The sequence below is a fragment of the Chroicocephalus ridibundus genome, chromosome 3 (assembly GCF_963924245.1).
Source record: "Chroicocephalus ridibundus chromosome 3, bChrRid1.1, whole genome shotgun sequence".
Classification (NCBI taxonomy): domain Eukaryota; kingdom Metazoa; phylum Chordata; class Aves; order Charadriiformes; family Laridae; genus Chroicocephalus; species Chroicocephalus ridibundus.
In genome coordinates this window covers 15,563,558-15,586,000 of record NC_086286.1, presented here as the reverse complement: position 1 = coordinate 15,586,000, position 22,443 = coordinate 15,563,558, and the positions used below count along the sequence as shown (strand labels likewise).

Here is a 22,443-nt window from a genome sequence, read left to right as displayed (position 1 = left end):
GGACCTGCAGCACGCTGTGCCCTTTGCAGGAACTATCTGTGGGATCACACCTGTATTGCGCTCACCCTCAAGTAAGAAAATGTTACACTTGTCGAAGTTTAGTCGTCTTAAAATTAGGCTTTCCTGATTCGCCTGGTGAATCAGATAAACAAAATGCAGCTTATTCTGATGGCACTTCACAAGGTTGGACTCATGGTGGCCCAGTCACATTTTTCACTGGTTTGAGATTACAAACCATTCTTTTTGCTCTGAATTTAAATGGGTGACTACTTCCAATTTGGCAAGCAGAGTGTCCCTGAACTTCTGCATTTCTGGTCATGAAGAAGATGGAGTACTACACCAGTCATTGATTCTGCGCGTATCAAGTCCATGAAGCAAATTCTCCCACCTATGATCAAGCGCTAAAGTTTAAGGGGGGCCAATGCAATACAATGAAACAGAAATTGTCACCTTTTACTGCAGTTTGTGGGAATTTGTGTCATGGGTTTCAGCCTTACAACAAAACAAATCTATAAATAGAGAGAGAGGTAATCAGCCAGACATGACTGAGGAGGCAAGGGTCTGGATTTTATCAGTTGAGTATTGAATAATTACGAGCTGCCAGTGTGGATGCCCAGGTCTCACACACACTGGAAGTGCGTAGCTGATAGGGATATAGCTCAGAAGCTCATTATTTGACAGCTATGGGAGTTATGAATCCCGGGGACTGCCTGATCTTAAGATGCTACTTCTAGGCTGCATCATATCTAAGTAGGTGGGACTGGATTCCTTAGGACATGGATCAGAGGGATGAAGATCAGGGAAAGAAAAGCTACGTTTAAGCTAAAGCATTGGCCCAAGAGCAAAAGAGTGTATATTGCCTGTGAATACACTGAGAATGAATATTTGAAAAGGGTCCTAGCTATTAAAATAATCAACTGTTTGAACATTCTTCCAGTAGGAAGAATGAGAGCAAAAAGCTGGAATGCCTGTAAGGTGGAGTCTGAAGTGTTTTATATACAGTGATGTCTGCAATAGCAGAAAATTTAATGTAATGGCTAAAGTGCTCCTTAACGATGTCAGATATTTTAACATGGATAACATACAGACCTCAGTCTTTTCAGGTATTTCCTCCTGATCACTGATAAAATGGGTGTCCTATTTCTACGCTCTTTTCACTGCAATAAGCGTTGACTTTTGGAAGTCAAATAACTGTTGTAGACTGTCTGGGCAATTCATTTAGGAAGAAAGGCTTAGCATGGTTTTACTAAAAGATCCTGATCAGTGTAAACAAAATAAAAAAGAAATATGTTTGTTATATTTTACCAACATAAAGGCTCCTCAAGGTCTCCGCCATTCAGAACACAGCAGGAATTTTCCAGCTGAGGAAGAGAAAGAGAAATGTTTGCTAAAAGACAGATTGTAAACATCAAGCTGCCCGTTCTTTAATTGATGTTTTACACTGGGATTATGCAGGAGATCTATACTCATGGTTAGATTTGGAAAGGCAGTAAAATATGTTCTGCTGAGAACTGCTTCACATTAAGCCTGCAACCCGGGAATCTTTTACAACACAGCAATTGTCTTCAATGTTCATTTCAAGGCAGACACTGCTCTGTATGTTTAAAGCAATGATTTGTCTTTCGGATCCACCGGGTTTGGTTTTTTCTGCTTGATTAAGAAGCATAAGAAATAACATGACAGAGAGAAAAAGGATAACAGGTGGGTTTTTGTTAAATGCAACACTAGCTCCTTCCTGAAAGAGAAAGGCAAAAATCCGGGGCAGACCCCAGTCAAACCCCTAATTCGAAACATCAGATGGTCCTGAAATTGTGTGGGCCTGATTCTGCTCCACTTGGCATCACAGGTATGCTACACGGCTGCACTAACATCCACATTTCACCAGAATACATGCAATTAGAGTCATGACTTGGCTTTCTAAAATAGGCCGGATCTGGCACCTCTACGCTTGGAAGTCTGGAAGGTAAAGGCAAACAATCTCGAGTAGGGAAGCTGCCAAGTTCAGTCCGTGGGGCTGCCCCTAGTTCAATGAAACGTGATGGGAAAGTCCAGAAATGGGGGAGTGGTGGTCACATGCAATAGCTGTTCGCCAGACAACCGTATTGCCATTTTTAGGAGAGGCACTGTTACACTTGCTCATATTGACCTTTAGTTTCTTATCACTGCATATTGATCTCTTTTGTGCTCTTCTCCCAGCCTCTTCAATCAGTATCTTCTTGGTGAGAAGATAACTAGTAATCAGAAGATTAGGTTCTGAACTGCTGCTGCTAGCAGATACAGTCACAGAAAACAGATTAAATGTTTACTGCCATGATTCCTATCTGGTAACAGGAAACTACACCCGTATCTTCTAGGTTCCTATCTAGTACTTGTGCACAAACCTGTCGTCTTTTATGTTGCAGAAGAGCAAAGAGGATGAAGGTGGACGGTGTCTCAGTCCTTCCTCCAGCACTTGCAGTGCCATGCTGCATTCAGCCTGTTCCATCACTTCTGTAAGTCTCGGCAATAAAGCACTTTTCACAATCGTTTCCCAACAGACACATGATAGCTATAAGCTGTCTCCTTGTCTCTTATATTAAATTCCCTGGTACTAATGGATTATGGCCTTCAGCACCGTCAATATTATTAAGAACAATATTGTTACGTTGGAAACTCAATCAACCCTCACCTTTTACATTAATTGTTAAAGGATTTTTCCCTTGGCAGCCCAAAAGGAAGCAAATATCCTGGATCCATCAAAACATCTCAGACATAAAAGACACCGAGTAGTGATTAGCAGTCCTTGTTTTCCCTTCATCCCCAAAGGAAAGCAGATAATTAGAAAAGAAAATAAATAAAGACACTGGTGGAAGAAAAGGGGATATATATGGCACCATTGGTCCTTCTTAAGAAATTCTGCCTGATTGCATCTGCATAATGCAGTAGTAGTTCAGCTCTTTCTCAAAGGCAAGTGGGTTGGTTTCACAGCAGGTTTTGATGCATCTTTTGGGGGACCTGGGTCTAAGCATTGCCCAGCTGTGATCTGTATTTCTGCCTGTTTCCACACATGCGATGAAAACTCCTGTACTCTCTTCTCCTTTTGAGCACAGCCAACTAAAGGCAAAGAAGATTCTAATTTAACTCAGAATTGAACTGACTTTTTGGATTAAAATTTCAGAGTTGAATAATCACAACTTTGATATCTTCCTATATGTGTTTACAAAGCAATATTGTCCCAAATGGCTGCTGATGCAGTGCTTTCTCAGTCCCGCTAAATGTAGGAAGAATTCTATTTTAAGTTAATTCCCAGCCAAAGAGTTTGAAAGGCTGCTCTTGCTATTTGCATTGTTTATTTGCAAGAGTAGAAGTCTGCTGAATTTCAGGCTTCGTCCTGAAAATACAAAGAACTCAGTCCCTTATCCAGCAAAGCCTTCCATCATGGGGCTTAATTTTGAAACATGAGCGGTTCCTAGTGATACCTGCAGGATACATCGTCTTCAACAGCTTCACTTAAGCACACACGTCCTTCTGGACCAGAGGGATTTGTTTCCATGTTGTTCAGTGCACAACACTAAAGACATGTCCATCAATAGAGGGTAGCTGAGGAGTTGTTGGCCATGGTGCTTTCTATAGGCAAGCAGAGCAGGGGACGGGGGACCACCTCTAGTGGGCAATGGCATTTGGGAGGGACAGGAGGCTTGTCTTCATGCCTGAATATTTCTGTTCTGCTTCATTCCAAAGATTTGCTTTCACAACAGCAGGTTCCCACAGGCTTTGGGGGTTTCTGCTTGGCTTCAGGGGAGAGGTGGGTCCACTGCAGACCTCTGCCCAGTGGGTGAAACCCTGTGGAGGTGGAGGATGAAATGGCAGAGCTTTCCTCAGCCCTCGGAGGTGTAAATGGGTGCTGGTGAAGGAGGCTCTCGTGCTACAGACTAAAATCTGCCCCAGACATCACTCCACTGCACTGAGCGCTTTTAATCTGATGGAGCTGCCTTTATTCAAATGGTATCATTCTCAACTGACATCGGAAGTGAAAATTGATCCTTTTGAATAGAAATGTTTCTGTCCCTAATTATAACTGGACTTTAGTAACTTCCCCTCTATATTGCTTTGGCCATGCAATGTTTTCTTTCATTTCAGTGCCTGTTTGGGAAGAAAGCCCGGTGATCATCGCCTGTAGGCATCAATCCTACTGTAGAAAGGGAGAGTTTATGAAGGCAGGTGCACAGGAGATAAATGGATAGTGTGTCCTTGTGTTGACAGGAACCGTTACTGGCATGGAAAAAGTTTAATTTCAACATCACTACAAAATATGAAACCAATAGCTTTGTGGATAGTGAAGAACATAGCGAACACACTCATCCGATCCATACTAACATGAAGAGGACTCTGACTCAGATGGGTTGAAGGCAGGTCAGTCTGAAACCACCGTGCTCACAGCAAACGAAGCAGTGACGGGCAGTGCACGGGTAGGTGGAGAGCTTAGTTCAGGCCAGTGAACGTGGTGGCGTGCACAGGACGTCCCCTGGCTGTAGGAATACATTATGGGACTGTGGGGTGGAAATCAGCTTGTGCAGCTGAAAGCCTCAATGTTCAGGAGCTCAGAATACGGCTCACCAGGAATGTCCTGTAACAGTCTAAAATATGGTGGTTTAGGTTGTTATTTGTTTTGTTTTGTTTTGTTTTGTTTTATGAGCCCTTACTGCAGCTTTTAGTGGCCTTACAGAGACGAGCTTTCAGCTAAGGTGGAGAGCATTTAGAGTGCTGGCAGCATGAAGTGCTCTCTGACGGAGCAGACTTTCTACAGTTTCAGTTTCTGCATTTGTCTTGGTTTAAACAAATAAGAAGGAAATAGTTAATGACTAAACTTAACAGATAACGCTGTTAATGGCTACATTTTCTGTGTGCAGCACCTTCAAGCCTCTGAGGATTCTGCTTGTGTGCAGAAACAGCCGTCATTTTGCTCCCAGCTGCAGGCAGTAACACAGGAGTCCTGTGTTTGTCCAAACTCTTGCTTTGAAATCTTGCTTCTGTTCTTTCTCGGCATTGCTTGTTCCAACCCAGAGTCACTCAGACTGAAAAGATATCCCTAACCTGCGCACATGGGAAGCAAGAAAGCCACAGGTCAAGGTTTGTTGGTTAAATAAAGTAGTATAATAAACTATATGATGCCAGGGGAGAATTAGCCACAAAATCTTACCCAGAATTTTGTGCTGCTTTTGCCATTGAGAAAGTTGACCACTTCAGCCCCTGACATATGAAATACCACCTTTGGCTCAAATATTTTTAATGCAGGGTTTTCACTCCTGCATGCTCATGGTACTTGTGAGCTGTCAGAACTGGCAAAAAACTGCAAAATACTCCTTCAAATGAAGAAAAAGTGATCATTTTGAAAGATACATTGCGAAAGGCTTGTTCTTCTAAGGTGTTGGGTACCCTCTCATAAGGTGTTGAGCATTCTTGTGCTTATTATCCTTAGTAGGACAGGAGGAGCTTGGTGGGATGTAGGACCGGGCATGAGACTGATTGTGGAGTTTGTAGTTTCCTTCCCCTTCCGTCTTCTGACATGAACCAAAAAAGTGATCTTTTATTTTAACAATAACTGTGGTGACCATCTGAATCATCATTGTGGATATTGAGGCTGATTATTTGCTCTCCTGAACCTTTCCTTGACAATTTCTTTCCAGATCTATGGAAAATATTATTACTACCATTTGTTCAGGGAAAGGATTGCTCCCAACGATTTGCAGCTAATTCAGTTCTATTGTTCTTTGCCGCTACATGGCAATCTCAGCTCCTGGATTTTTAGTTTGTCATGAAATGCAAACTAGAGTGTCATGGTTAAGGAATCATGCCCCATAATACATCTTTAAATTGATGTTTTAGTGCATATAAATTACAGCAGTTTTAATCAGCGCACTATAAATTTTTATTACTATGAATGAGCTTTAGAAACATTATTTATGAGGAATCAAGTAAGATTTTATAGTGGGAACCTTAAAGGGCCTCCTTTCACTTAGTTAACTAAAAGCAAAGCAACTTCATCAAAATGGGTGAAATGATGACAGTAAGCAGGATCAGAGCTTTCTCCTCCATCTTTACTGAGCACATCTGATTTCCTAGACAATCTGGCAGTTAGCAGAAGACTTTAATGGCTGTTGAGTGTCTGCCTGTTACACCAAGTCTCAAAATATGGTCAGGTTTTTATGCTTAACAGAAACACCAAGGAATCTCAGTACCTGAGAACACAACATGGAGTCTTGCATTGGTATTATTTTTTCAGAAAGAATAACAGAAGTTCTTATCTGCCTGGGAGATATCTGGTCATCTAAGAATCCTCCCTAGTTTGGGGAATATTTTAAGGACAAAAGACTCGTGTTGACCTTTCAGAAGCAGAATAAACACGTTCTTAATGAATAATGCCTGCTTTAGAGGAAAGAATTTCTTGATAAACATTGATAGTGGAACTAAGCAACTAGATTGGCTTCAGTTGAGTTGCAACTGACCTGCTTGTACAGAACATGGGAAATAAAACTAGGGGCATTTTATTTGACTTAGTTGTAGAGAGTACCAAGAAAATGTCCATTACTGAGTGAAAACTGCCTGTTGTGCCCTGTGAAGAGTAGTAAGCCCAAGTGTAGCAAGATGACCATTAAAATGTCAGGAAATGTCAGAAAAAGGCTATGTCCGTGATTCTGCAAAAATGTTTTGAGCAACTACAGAATTTTGCTAGAGAATGCTTGCAGAATGAACTAGAAACACTTTTCCTGATGACCAATATGCAATATAAAGTCACATGGTTTTCTCTCATCCCAAAGGACTAGAAGTTCAGAGTCTCAGCCAAAACTTTTTCCTGATTTAGAGCAGTACTTGTGGCCCTGAGGAAGACTAATATTCAAGCACAACTTGGACAGCTTTGTGAAAGAAGATATACTGCCTGCTATAGGAACTCAGGTCCTAAAAAAGTCAACATGCATCTGGCAGAAAAGGCAAGCAAAACCCCTGACGGTTTAATATAACAAGGAGATATTAAAGTTGTCTTGATGAAAGCTCTGTTCTATCTAACTTTTTTAATGAATGGAGGCATTGTCTCTTAGGACCACAGGAGACAGTCTGACCATCTGTTGTGGTTTAACCCCAGCACCAACCAGGACCACGCAACCGCTCGCTCACTCCCCCCGGTCAGTGAGAGAACTTGTGGGTTGAGATAAAGACAGTTTAATAAGTAAAGCAAAAGCCATGCACACAAGCAAAGCAAACCAAGGAACTCATTCAGTGCTTCCCATGGGCAGGCAGGTGTTCAGCCATCTCCGGGAAAGCAGGGCTCCATCACGCGTAACGCTGACTTGGGAAGACAAACACCATCACTCTGAATGCCCCCCTTCCCCCTTCTTCCTCCCCAAGCTTTATATGCTGAGCATGACATCACACGGCATGGAATGTCCCTTTGGTCAATTGGGGTCAGCTGTCCCCACTGTGTCGCCTCCCAACCCCTTGTGCCCCCTGAGTCTACTCACTGTCAGGGCGGTATAAGGAGCAGAAAAGGCCTTGACTGCCTAGCAACAATCAAAAACACCAGCGTGGTATCAACACTATTTCTCATCCCAAATCCAAACCACAGCACTGTATCAGCTGCTAGTTAAAAACTCTATCCCAATTGAAACTGCGACACCATCAGGTCACAGTAGAATTTCATTCCATTATTTTTCTGGGGAGCCCAAGACACTGTGTCTAACTCAAGGATGACTTTTGGAAATACATCTAGTCTTGATTTCAATACTTCAGATACTTGCAGTGATTAATCACACTTGAAGTTTAAAAATGTGCATCTAGTTTGTAATTTGGGTTTGCCTGGCTCTATTTTCCAGACATTAATTCTTGTTTCATACTTACTATTTGAGTTCTTGTTTAGTACTTACTATTTGTTCGTTGTGAAAGTGTTTGTAATCCAGACTCTTCTTGATTTTCTTTTTGAATGTGACGTCATATCTACTCTGGTATTTAGAATAGTCCTCAGCCTGCTTGAGCTAAATCTCACACTGGAGTCCTCCATACTGTGACCTTACATTTGTAGAGTGGAGATCTTCCCGAGTTCAGTCTTGACCCGTGTCTAAGAAATAAAGAGAGGGAACAGGGTGAAATAAAGAGAGGAAATGGGGTGCATGGGGGGAGATGACAGAAACACAAAATCCTTGGTTAAAAACCAGCAGCAGGTACAATAATGCATTCTGGCTCTGTCAAATACTGGAAGTTAAAAGAAAAGGAGATACAAATCACATTGCAACCACAGAAAAAACAATTTTATAAATAAGGAAACAGTGGAGAAGAAGGGAAACTGTTTTGTGCCTGGCTGTCCAATAAATAAATTACTACATGTAAGATACTTAAACTGCAAGAAAGAATAAAAAGCGCTGAAAAATGAGGTAGAAAGACAAGACACAACCTAAGGACACAGACTGGCAAACTGGTCTCAACTTACACAGTGACCTGAGGCCACTCATAAATGAAAAGGAAAATTGTTGTTAAAGAAAGAGCATCTGCTGGGTGGTGCGGCAGCAAAGGTGGTTGTGGAGCTCCCCTTGCAGCAGTTTCCTGGAGGGCATGGTGGGTGGCCCTTTTCCTGTTGCACATGTGGCCGCAGACCTGCAGGAACTTTGTGTACTTGGGAACTCCATCTCTCTGTCAAGTTCTGCAGAGAGGGGGGAGCTCTGTGTGGCTCTGTTTAAGTGGAGAGCCTGATCGCAGACCCAAGGGGGTTGCGTGAAGCTTGAGGGGACCTTCAGACTGAATGCATGTTGGCTGTAGTATTTTGGATGCTAATAACCTAACTAAACCTGTCTGGTTTTCAGAAGGTTCGCAGCAGGCACCTTCTCACCAGTGCCATCCAGTGCCCTGTTCCATATGTCTCTTCCAGACCACTGGGGTACAGGAAAGGAGAGCTGTTCACAGGGAAAGCCTCTGGAATTAAAAAATGGAAACAAAGTGGTTTTCCCAGTCTCTCATTCTTGGAAATACCTGAAGAGATGTGAAATGGAGGGGCGTAAGGCTGTTCTTGCTGATTTCCTCAAGTGCTTGGTGAGGTGGGCTTTTTGAACCCCACCTTGGACCTGTCTCTCTGCCTATAATGCAAAACCGAGATGGTGTTGTGTCAGTGTAGCCGCACAGAGGAAGCTCTGGCGTGTCCATCTCCAACATGGTGCTGGGAGCTCAGCTCTACATAGCTGCTCCCCCCGGGCACGTTGTTTTGGATCAAGGTGGCTACGTGTCCTCTGGGCCTCATCCCGTACCACTTTGCGGTGCTGCACTGTGCAGGGTGGATGTGGTAGGTGGGGTTGGAGCTTGGGGGACGCCTCTGCAGGGCCATCCGTTGTGGGGAGGCACGTCCCTTGTCCACAGCTCTGAAGAGCTATTAGTAGGAGCTACTCCCGCTTCCTTGTTGGACATCATGTGTTCACAGAGTGGTGACTGGCTTTTTGTGCTGCAGGGAAACCTCTCAAGCAGTGGGACAGAACAAAAATTTGCTGACAGCGCCTTCTCAGTCCCGCAGCTTTTTGTCAAGGTTAAAAAATCATTTGGAAATTAAACTTGGAATCAATTTATTTCAGCCCCTCCTACTTTCTCCTCTCCTCCCCTTCTTCCTTCTGTCCCATCTTGCTTGCAGAAAAAAAATCACCATGCACCTCAAGGGGGACAGTCCTGCAGGAGGAGCTGGGAATTAATCTTGTTGCTGAAATGAAGAATGGAAAAGTTCTCCAAAACTTTGCCATCTATTTATAAAAGGCAAGACTTATGATTAATTTGTTATCCCTTTCTTATTAATCTTTGCCGTCTCTTCATACATTTAAGAAATGTAAGTCAGCCCCCCCATCCCAGAGTCATTAAGGGGAATAAAAAGGTTTCCTTCCTCTACCTGCTTTTTCTGAGCATTGTGGGATCACATTTTACTGATGTTTCTCTGCAACACATAAAAATGGAAAAAGACTTAAAAAACAAAACAGGGCCTTAAGAGGAATATCAGCTTTCACTAAATTTGTGATAAAACTATATGATTTAGCTTTTAGGTATAGCGTTAAAAAAAAGGAAACACTTGCATCTTTATTTAATGGATGTGTCCTTCAGGAGTAAGGAGCCTTTGGTAAGACTTGATTTGAACACGCTCACAGAAGTCTTCTCCTTGGCCTGCTGGCATACACCTCCGTCTAATGGACACGGCAGGACGTAGGGTCTCATAGCATTGCAATGGCACTCGAGTGACTCCAGGATTTGTTGAAGTACTCCTTACCCTTCACTCCAAGGTTACTGCCTGCAGGTCTCTCCCAACCACTCTCCATGAATGACTGACAGACGGACAGAGTGAAGGATGACACAGTGGGAAAAAGCAGCTTGGCTGCCATTAGTTGGTGGTGAAAACCTACCCACATGATTTCCTCCAGCACAAATCAAGGTGAATAATCTTGTTTATGCTCAACAAGCCTATGGCTAAGATGTGGGGAGCTAGAATTAAAATGTGCTGGGAGAGCAAGGTGTATGTTTCGGAGCCCAAGACAGCAGAATTGCATGTCAGCAGTGGTACTGACAGGGGAAAAGCCTCCCAGGCTCCCAGCGGCATGCCTGGATAGTAGACAGCTGGGCATTAATTTCTTCCTTTCTTTGAACATCATACGAAAAAACACTAATTTGTATGGCTTTACTAAATAGGCCTGATTGCAAAAGTGGGTATTATATATTTGTATATTACAAATAATATTAATGCAGATGCATTACGGTAAATTTCTAATACATTTTCCTTTCATTCTCTTGTACTCTTTTTCAGGTGGGGTGAGAACCTCGGGTGTTTCTATTTATTGGGCAGAGCTGATGAATCAGATCTAGAAGGGATGGAGGATCATTAGGTCTCTCAGGTGCGTTGCCCTTCCGTGCATCACTGTCTTTTGCAGCTGTGACGGGTACGATGGGCCGCCGAGCTCTTGTCAAGGACCTGTGGGGAGCTGAACCTATGGTTGCCTTGGAAGCTGCATGGACTTGATAAAAGGCTCGGTGCTGTCAGGAGTCTGTGTGAAAGTTATTATTTGAATTTGTTGTAGTGAGAGTCTACCTCTCCAGATGGAGAGGAAATAAAAATTAAAAAAAAATTAATTTAAGACATTAAAAATGTACTGTTTAGTGCAAATAAAGCTATGCTTACACAGACAGTATGGGTCAGCTGTAACCGTCCATCCGCAGTCCCAGAGCCATGACCCTCTGCAGCTCTGCTCCCAGCGGACACCTTACTCCATCTGCAAATGGTATCCAATGCTGGGGCTTGAAATTGCTTCGCATCTGCTCATTTCAATATATTCAAAACTGAGTAAGGCCTTGGACTTGGCTATTTCAATGTCCAGAAATCTTCCCAATAGCCAAAAATTTCCTTTCTGAATTTGATCCATTTGTCTCTATTTTTTACCTTCTTTCCTTTCCCACCCAAAGCTACCCTGAATAATTCTGCGTTTTTAAAATTTACATCTTAAACAATTTAGAATTCTTTGTAAGTAGTTATGTTCCCTCTTATACTGCTATTAACCTGCCAAACTGGTGCGTGTACAGTCTTGTGTGGACAATTTGTAGGCAAGATTGCTTCTCCCCAGTACATGAAGCTGCTTTTGATGCAGCTTTCTGTAATTTCTTACTCTATTTACTCGTTTTTAGAATTTTCTTGCTGATCTTTAGCTCATTAGTGGAGATGATTGGAAGTGGGTCATATAGGCTTTGAGCAGCCTGGTCTAGTGGGAGGTGTCCCTGCCCACGGCAGGGGGGTTGGAACTAGATGATCTTTAAGGTCCCTTCCAACCCGAACCATTCCACGATTCTATGATTCTATATAAACCTTTTAATCCCACTGTTGCAAATCTGTGTGCTGTAGGTAACTAATACTAGCAACGAACATACTAGCCTCAAGGTGAAGGTAATAAATCTTGCTTGTCCTTGGGACACTTTGCCAAGTGACTGATTAAAAACGATCCTCATGGAAATAATTTCCTCTTCAACTGGCCCATAAAAACACAAGCGTATTCCCCTTTTCTTAGTTACTCCAGTACCTTTAGTAGAAGAAAACTGTCAGTTCTCTGAGAAGACTTGCATATCCTGTTTTTAAACTTCCAGCACTACTCTTCACTCCTGGCCGCTATGCTCTGCAGGTATTCAGTTCTGCTGGACACCTGAGCTGCAGAAGAAGACCAAGGATTAATTTCATTTTTTCTCAATGCGATTAGGCTGCAGGTCTCTGTCCGCAGACAGCATTTCTGGAGAAGGTATGTCCTGCCCCAGGAGCAAAAGCTGGAGCAAGGAGCAAGGCTGCCAGCAGAAATGCTTTGTGGAGACAGACGGATGGCTGTTTGGCAGTGTTGGGGGGGGCACGGGGGTATTGGGGGGGTGGGAAGAAGATAAGGAAATGGAGAAGAGGCATTAACTACAAAATTCAGATGGGAACGAGGGAGATAAGATACTGCTTAAAAAACTGGGTGGTTTTTAAAAGACATTATTTTGCTGTCAAGTGAATTATAGAGGAGAAAGGGAGATTATTCATTAGATGCATCATAGAGACAGGACATAAAGGATTAGAAATGCTGTTTGAGCCATAAAGCTTTCACCAAGCAGGGAAAGAGTAATGATCTTGTTTTTATTGTGCTGTCTTCAGGCTGACAAAGTTCTAATTTTGTTCCAAAAATAAAGTTATGAGCCAAATATAAAGGGCTCTTAAATCGTGTGTGTTTGCTTCTGTGATGCCGTTGACTGTGCATAAGACAGTTTGATAACTATCTGTCAGAGACGTTAGAGAAACCTCGAGCTTTATGGGAGCCCAAACAATCCTCAACATAAATGCAGATGAAATTTCTTCCTATTGATTAGCCTTCTGGCTGTTTTTATTTGCTACAGCAGCATCCCCCGCTAGTGTAAGGACGAATACCCAGTGACTTGCAAGAAATGGCAGCGCGACCGTAGCTGCTTACGGGAGGAGGGCTACGTTTGCTGTGCCTCGACTGGGTCTGAGTCCTTCAGCCCAGCGTCGTGGAAAGCTGCTCCAAAAAGAGTCTCGTCGGCCTCTCACCCCCACCCTCCTGGCTCACAGGTGTACCAAATCACCCAGCTCCTTTCAGCCCATCTATCAGCCGTGCTCTGGGGGAACGCGCTCCTGCCACTTCTTGTGGCTGGTGCTAGGCCGGCATCGCTGACCCCGTCCAGCCCAAAGCATCCAGCTTGCCTTTCACACCAACTGACAAACCTGGTAAAGACAGATGAATTACCCGTAGATGAATTGCCCCTATCAAGCTGGAGAATTGATCTGACAAAGGAATACCAGGCACTTCAACTCTATTACTTCAAATTTATTATGACTTGGACAGCCTCTTGACTGGCTGTGGGGGCAGCTTCAATAACAATTTCCAGTGCATTTTGGTTACCAGAACACCAAGTACTGCTTTTTTACAACGCTCAGAACAAGGAATGTAATAAATAGGCTCAAATCCCTTCTGTAAGCAAAATTCAAGACTCAGAGGAGCGCTCTTAACCCACCAAGCTCACAGCAACCAAAAGCATTTTACATTCAAAGCGCATAGGAAGGCAATATTACAATGCAGTGCCCTGCACTCTTTTGAGCCAATCACTCTTTTGAATCGCTCTTATGTGATTCACATGGGTTGAGTGAAAATGCAGACCTGATCTGCTAGCTACTCTCTTTTCTCCTCCTCCGCCCCCTTTTCCCATTTTTCTTAATCCTCTCCCTTCAGTTCCTTAACAGTACATTTATCTCAATTTTTGAATTGAAGTTCACAAAGGGAAGGATGTATTAAGTACCCAATGAACATATAAAGGCTGTGACACATGAATGAAGCACCGAAAAGATAATGAAATATACCTAAAAAAAGTTATTCTGACTTAAAAGACTTGGAGAGTCACATTTTCATACATTCTAAGCAATTTGAAAACTAGAAATATACCTAGAAGAAATTTCACAAAGGTAGCTTACGTTTGCTCATTGATGCATTGGTAATGTTCATGTCTTTCTCTTTTTCATGAGTTCCGGGAGATGATAACCTTAATTAAAGCAGAAACTGTTGTTAGCAGTTCCTAAGTGTATTACCTTCCTCTTTGGGCTGCACTGTACAATTAAACTAATTTCTTAGACCGTATTTCTCAAAATTATCTGTTTCTTCCTGGAGCATATTCTGATTCTTGTCAGGCACTGAAGCAAGTTCTTCCTCACCAGCATTTTTTTTTTTTGAGCCACAGTATTGCATAAAACCAAAATATGAAATAAATATTTCTCAGCTTGAGCCACAAGAAGCTTCAGCAGATCCTTTCTCCATCCTGGAAGTTACTCTTTAGCCCAGTCTGCTAATATTTACTTTTTAAGTACTCTTATTTACTCTCTAATAACTAGTGTCATGCTGAGCCTCCTCTTCTCTACCTTAACTAGTATTTTTTCATGGAGCTCTTCATCAAACACACAAAGCGAGGTGTTGTGCATCATGTTTCAGAACCGCCCCCCCCCAGTCTCTTCTCTAGGAAAGAGATCACGTTTATCTTTAGTAATTTTATTCTATCCTTCATCCCTCTTTCCTTTGTGTCTAGGTTTGTTCTCAACCTTGCATATTGTTAAAGTCCAATCGATTAAATGCCTTTCTCGGTCACTTCTTTCCACTATTTTAGATGTGGGTAATCCAGGGAAAGATCATTAGCTGACAAGCTAAACTGAATGGAGGCAGCTGTAAAACAAAACCCAGATAAAATCATACCAAACCTGTAAGGATTGAGCTGAAAAGCAAGATTGTTTGTCTGTGCTTAACATTTGCCTGACAGAACTACAAAAGTGCTTAATTTAGCCCTGGAAACAAAACTGAAACCATTATTGGCAAGGACTTGAAGAAAGGAAAGACTGTTGATAATAACGATCGTACTTGGCACTTTTTTTTTCTCCAGAAAATGCTTTACAAACATTAACTAATTAACTAAAACACAGTGTATTTCACACCCTGTGGATCCCCTCGAGTACAGTTTTTAAGCTTTGCTGTTTCTGTGCTAGCCAGCCGAAGACTAACCAAGGTTAACGCTCGGTGTTCAGAGGTACAGTAAAGCTTGTTCCGGTGGAAAAATGGACGTGGTTGAGTCGAGTGACTGGTCTTACTGTACACGAATGTACGCAGCTTTGTCAAACAGCAGCCAACACTTCTTAATGGAGATGCATTTGTTCTTGTCTAATTGTGCATTAAATAGGGAAAAACCATCATATTCACTCATAGTCCTTGGGTGGAAGGGTTGGGGAGAGGTGAGGTGCTGGCAGGGAGCTGCCAGGCCAGGGCAGTTCACACCCTCCTGGCTAGTGAGGCTGCGTAGATTGTAGGTTGAAGGTGATAATATTATGTACTTTGCTTTTTATTTTTTTCAACAGAATCTCCTTGGGGGCACTCCCTTACTGCATATCCATATTGAAGTCCAGAAGACCCATCTAAGGCGCAACCACTGGTGAAAACCACAACACAAGGACTAGGAGGAGTGTACTCTCTCTGCAGTCTTCACTCCTTCGTTAAGTGAGTCTGCAGTGACCATGAGATTGGCCTACAGAAGAGTTATATACAGTTCCATTTATTAATAGTGAATACAAATAATTAAATAAGCACTACCTTTGCCTCCAGTGGAACCTGGCATGCATTGCTAAAAGCAGAGGAAGTCTCAGTTTTAGTTTCTGTCTCCATTTCTCATACTTGCTGTGCAGCACAGCAGCTGTTTAACATGAAATACAGTGGCCAGTCCTTCTTAATGATGGATAAAACACCAAGCCTCATAGGATTCAAAATACTTGGTAGCACACAGACCATCATCATCATGGTAGTACACATGCATCAGGGGTGACTATGTTTTTCCACTTTGATCACTGGGGTCTCTCTTGCATCTCCAACTTTTCTCTCTTTGCCTTTCCCAGAGATCTGAAATGAAGAGAGGGATGTATTTGTAAGTGACAACATCAATTTCCTTTGCACTGATAAGTAAAAATCAACCCGTCTTTTTAGCAAGAAGAAAATTACTCTGCCATTTGTATGTTATTGGCCTCCCTTATAAAATGTTACGCCATCCAGAGCTCCGGCAATCTGCTACAAATACGGTTGTAGCGCAGTGCATTGCACAAACAGCATGCCATGACAGAAATAAACCCAGCCCTAGCATTAGAGGGAAAAATAATTTGGTGCTGATTAGCCATTTACATCTGTGCAAGCTGACTATGAAATGCCGTGGGAGAGGTTGTGAGCCAACCCTCTTCACCCTGCGCGCTTCCTGCCAGCTTCTCCGCAGAGCTCCGTGCTGCAAGGTGCGAGCCACGTCTCTCAAAAAGCTGAGGGAAAGAGGGTCTCCAAAACCTGAGCAGGGCCTCAGGAACTCCTGCTGCCTCCATTCCAGTGGGGTGGCACTGGAGTGGTCTGGCACTGGGGTGGTCCGGCAGTTCCACCACAGCACGGTCTTGCCCTGCTGTCGTGCCAGGAGCAGCCTGAGCAGTAGCACTGCCCTGGTGCTGTAGCAGGAACCACAGACTCTTCAAGCATTGAACACTTCAAAAGTCTCCAAAGTCTTGTGTTTTTAATGAAGATTACAAGAAGTAGGGAGAAAGCAAGGGTTTTATCTGGTGCTGGTCTTTTCCATGGCTATTGCAACTAATTCCTCTTTACTGCATCTTTGGGGGCTCAGACAAGAGTCGTGTTTTGGCATCTGCAGCTGAGCCTGGTTTGACAGCCCCGCATCATCCCTGCAAAGCCAAAAAATGCAGGAGCAAGGTGTGGGACCTCTGGAGATTTGTGTGACCAAGTCGGGTGAATTAGTGTCACTGAAGGATGGGGAGGGGAGAAGAAAACAATCCCTTTTCGGGTAGAAGTCTGCCCAACTGCTAGTTGCAGACCCAGTTAGTTTTCCAGACTCTAATAACCTTCAGCTGTAAGCAAAGAGAAGGTGAAGTCATTGCCATACTCCCAACTACTCTGCCACTAAATTTGATGAACCACACGCGGAACCATGATTTTGGGCAGAGAGGGAGCCTGCAGGAATTGCGGCTCAGAGCTCCTGCCTCTGTGGATGTGAAGGCAATGTGGGAATCCAAGCACAAAACAGCTGATACTGTGCCTTGGTTGTCACAACTCATTCATTTTCAAGCATTTTTTCTTTAGCCTGGTTTATTAGAAGCAGAAGGTGATTAACTCCAGATGGTGTTACTCAGTTTTAAATGCCCTTTCAAAGGGAAAGGCTGTTTCCCAATGTGTGATTTCCCAAGTTCCACTACAATTGAAAATATTGTCAGTAGCGTAATAATAAAGTTAGAAAAGGAACAGAGAAGGGCATCTGAATAATCAAAGATTATTTCCCAGCCAGGAAAGATTAAACAGGCTATAGGTCCTCAGCGTCAGGAGGAGACGACCAGAGCAAAATGAGATAGAGGTCAGTAAGACAGGGAAGGTTTATTCACTGATCCTCCTACAGCAGTGTTATGAGGCACCCCACAAAATTGCTGGGTGGCAGGTTTAAAATGAAAATAATGAAGTATTACTTCATATGGTTCATAATTCAGGCGCAGAACTCATTGCCACCAGCCACCGGAGACCCATCATTCAAATGGCTTCAAGAGGAAATCAGCTCATTCAGGGAAGAGAGGTCTGCCAGGGCCTCTTAACACACAGAGGTGTTCGCATGCAGGCATGTTCGGGAGGCACAGAGCTGGTGTTTGGGTGGAAGTATTGCTGTACGTGCTCCTGGTTCTTATTGCGTCCCCTAAAGCACTTGCCAGGGGATCTTTGGTCCGATCCAGTGCAGCTATTACTATGTAAGAAGTCCTCAGCTGAAGTCAGGAAGGTGACATTAAGTACTGCATGTCCCTGTACAAATAATCAGTCTACAGGACATGCGCAGAACAGGGCTGGGTATTGGAAAAATATGTAAACTCAGATATAGCACTTAATGAACCTGCCCAAAAATATGCATCAGCAAAAGAGGGGGTTAGACCTAAGGACTTCCCTCGTCTCGGTCTTGTGATTCAGATGGTGGCAAATGGCTTTTAAAATATCAATGGAGGATATAGCCTCTCATCCAGAGGGAAGATAAAACAGTCTGGTATTTTCAAGATGAGATGTAGATGCCTTAGGTAGGCATCTTGGTGACAATGCCATCCGTCCCTCTGATGTTCTGACTATATCCCTTAAACAGCACGTATCACCAGACGTGGTGGTGAATGGCCAGTTGTTTTCAGATGAGAGGACCGATGACTTCCCAAGTCATCTCATTGGTTTAGAGATGACCTGGGGCACTTTCTTCTGTAATGGACAACAGTTTTTTAGGACCCATCACAACCACAGCTCTTGAAAGTAAATGCAGAAGAGCAAGGTTGAGAGCACCTTAGAGTCTTTTGCATTTTGCAATCCAGCATCCTCATTTCGGAAAGGTGGGATGGCTTGGTGGGAATTTCCTGAGTAAAGTCTTCAATACTTTTCCTCCCTGCAAGTGGCCAAGTATATGTGTGGGCTGGAAGGTAGCACATTATGATCCTGATTTTTCTCGTCTTACACATTGCACAGTGTTGTCACTCAGAGTTGGTGCAAAGTACTTGTGAGATGCTAGAACAGGAAAACAGATTTTATAATAATTACGAATCACAGAGAAAAAAAAAAGCCTTTTAATGCAAAATAATAGAAAGACATTCAGTATTTCTAATGATCCCTCTAATCTGAACAGGACTTGACTTTTATATTTTTGAAGAGAGGGACTGATCAGACATGCTTCCAGTGCAGCTGCAGACAATGCTATTTTGTGGCTGATTATCCATCCATAATTCAGGACGGTGAATTCTGCTTTTCTTTTCAGTTTCGCACAGTCCATTTGTTTCCAAACTACTTAGGTTTCCAACAGTATTGAAAGCGGTAGAAATCATGCCAGAAGGTAACACCTCTGCAGTCTTACCCAGGCGTCTGTTTGGTAGCACCAGTGTCTGCCCCAGGGTGCCGGAGTAGAGCTGGCAGAGCGGGGTTCAGCTGCGGTACGGTTCACGTCTGGTGTTAAAGTACGTCTTGGATGCAGGAAAAGCAATCCCGGTTTATCATGCTGTAGGAAAAATGCTAGCTGGAGGGTTTGTGTAGCCTTGGGATTTTGAAGTTTGTGTTTGGGTCCCCCTGAGAGTACTGCAGTCTTTGGGTTTAAAAAAGAAATTGGTGGCCGCACTGCGTTTTTTGAGATGGCAGACCCCTGGGCTACGTAATTTACATATGATATACAATTTATATGATAAGGGGTACACACAGACTGAGCTACTGCGATTCTTCTCCATGCCAGGAGATGCCATCCATGTCAGGATGACCTGCAGCTGCACTTACTTTACCTCTGCAGAATAAGTTTTCTAGTGATGCCGGAGTCCTGCTGACTTAGCATCTGATTTGTACACATTTTTTCAGAATAAATAATAGCATTTTTCCAACCTGTTGGCCTCATCCTTGCTCCTGGCCTTGGAAAATCTATGAATCTGAGAAAGAGAAGCTGGAGAAGGATTTCTGCTTGTGTCAGGAAAACCTTTTTATTTTTCATTATTAGTATTTCTAAATTAGATTCACTGCTTTCCAAGCTGGGGGGTTTAAAAATCGTGTGGAACTGCAGCTACAAACCCTCCTTCCACCTATTTGGGGACAGCTGACATTCCAGGTTAACAAGCAGCTTCTTATATCTTTTGATTTGCACTTGGAGAAAGAATCATAAATATTCCTCACTTCAGCAGGAGAAAAAGTTCCAGCAATATAAAAAAGCGCCTCAGTTCATAGCAACCGCATAGGATTCATGCTGTGTTGATTATGCCGTTGTATTTAAGATTTATCTGTGTTAAGTTTTTGAGACTGGTGCAGTCTTATCTTGATTTAAAGTCAGTGGTTAAACCTTACATCATTAACAGAATGGTGTGCAATAAATGCTCTGTGAAAACTAGTTAATTTCTTGGCTTTACGCTCCTGTGAGACGCTGCAAAGTAACTGGAAGAGACCAGCACCTAAAAATCACTGATGTGAAGATTTGCGATGTATTATTAGCCTTTGGGAGACATCATAATCATCGGTGTTACCACACCTTTGAACATCTCCGCAATGAGGAGAGAGGGAGAAGGGATATGTCGTTCTCTGTGTTCGTTTAAGGATTATTTCAACATGCAATTGATAAAATACAATACCTTATGGTAATGTGTAATTTTGAAGTGTTAAAAATAATTGTCAGAATGCACCTTTCAGGAGCTTTTTACAGTTTTTTAGTTAATGTAGCTGAGGAGGCATTTCATTCATGGCTTATTGATATAGCGGCCCCGAGGGGGATGTGAAAGTGCTCCTCCCTGTTTAGAATTTCTAAATCTGTTTATTTGTATAATGCATATGCTCTTGGTACTTCTATTACATGCAGTTCCAGTGGAAATAAATATTCCTTGTTGCAGCTAACTGAAATCCAAACGCTATTTTAAATTAGATATAGCTACTAATTTTTAAATAGTTACTCCTGTCCTTTTTATTAGCGCTGTTAATTTCCTTAAACATCTCTCACATTAACATGAGGTGACCAAAATGAAGAGCGGTATAACCCAAACAGCCAGAACTGGGGCTAACAGTGGAAGGGAGAAGCCTGCCAGCTGTGGCTCCTTGATCCTAAGCCTTACCACTGGCCCGCTACGTACCCTGGGGCTGTTGTAACCCCAGACCAGGGAGGTACCTTGCCCTGAAGCTACAGAGGCATACCCAGTCCTCTGCAGATCTTCTCGTCATCTCCAAATACTTGCTTCCCCACTTCTTGTTTTCTGTATCAATATACATTGGCTCTATCGCTTTTTACGAATTTCCACCCTGAGCTACATTGGCTGCAAAGTGCTTTGAGATCCCAAGCTGAGGGGAGACACACAACCCGTCTGATTCTCCCCAGCCCCGCACCCCTGGCCACATTTAAATCCTGGTAAATGCCAAGCAGCAGCAGGTCAGGGTGGGAAGCCTTTGCAGGTTTCAATAAGACCCAAGGCAGCTGAACAAACTAATTTTTTTTTAATATAGGAAATAATAGTCACAGTGATTATCATATTAAAATCAATGTGAACTGTCAGTTATGGACTGCATCAGCTCTGCCCTGCCACGAACTCGCTCCTCTTCACCACACAAACCTCCTGAAACTGCAAGGGAACAAACACCTCTCACCAAGCCCGAGCTTCTGCTCTTAATCTGAATATATTTGCTTTTCTCACTGAATCTGCCAGCATCCATTAGAGTCACCATTAACGGGCCATGATGGGATTTGAACTAATCGTTACAATTTACAAAATCGTTCTGAGCACAAAAACTTCCAGGAGCGGCTGAGTGGTGAACGCATACTCAGGGGACAGCAAGAATTTTCCTAGCAAACTTGCTGGCGGTGGAGGAGGAAGGCAGTTTGAAAGAGGAGCAATCAGCCTAGCTCGCCCCCTGATTAATGAGAAAGGAACATTCTGGTCTGTGATAAAGGAAGGAGCAGCCTGAGGTGTTTTGAATCTTCTCAACAAGCAGGTGGGGCAGAGAAAGGCATAAGGGAAGACAGTCAGCCAGGCATCAGCCCAGCACCTGGAATTGTTCTAATTACTAAGGGGACAGAAGAATGGGGAAGACAGTTCCCTGGTGGAAAGTCAGAGCACGTCAGGTTTACCCCACTTTCCGTTTCCCTCTCCAAGTGCTGCCTCACACTGCGTTATGCTTTGAACACCCACATGCCTACTGATGATTGAGAGTTCATATATTTGCATGAAAGGGTTTTAATTACGGTCCTCTTGCGGCTTTGCGGACAAATTGACCGCTCCCTTACAAACAGTATCCATCAGCATTGTGTCTCTTCACTGTAGGACCGTCATGCCCCCGGATCAGCTGTAGTGTGCAATGTTAATCTGGTATTTTAGCACAGCCAGGAGCCCCTTTTCAACTGTCCATGTGCCTCACATTATTCTGCTCATTTACTTGAAGCCGGGAGAGTCAGCCCTTGAGACAGGAGGCTACAGCAGACCTTCTCGGCCAGCCAGCCCGAGCTGTTGGAGGAGGTCCTGCAGCTGGCGCAGCTGCAAGTAGATCTCTTGCCAAATCCCAAGCCCATGTTTCAAGTACACCCCAGTTGACCAGCATAATCAAGCTTGCATTCGTTTGGTTTTGAATTCTAAACCAGTATCTAACTGGCCAAGTCTGACTTTCGCTTTTTTTAATGCCATTTCTAGATACGTGTAGAACTGAGTTTTGGGTTAAGCCAGTCTGATCTCGTATTGGTAACAAATTGGAGTGCCACTCGGTACTTGTTTTGAGGACCTGCTGAAATTAGAAAAAGTTAGAAAATAATGTGTGCAGCCTACACACATAATTTTGCAATTTTTTCTTACTTAGAAGGCTTAGATGGAAATGACCCAAGCTGTGTTGAAGAGAAGTGTAGAGAATA

General features: G+C 43.2%; 1 long non-coding RNA gene across 1 annotated transcript; it reads left to right on the top strand.

Annotated features, from left to right (window-relative positions):
* The first annotated feature begins 9,846 nt into the window (after positions 1–9,846).
* On the top strand, positions 9,847–15,497 carry LOC134512616 (uncharacterized). Its single transcript, XR_010070192.1, has 3 exons — positions 9,847–10,423; positions 10,793–10,880; positions 15,404–15,497. It is a non-coding gene; the product is annotated as an uncharacterized LOC134512616 (long non-coding RNA).
* The last annotated feature ends 6,946 nt before the right edge of the window (positions 15,498–22,443 follow it).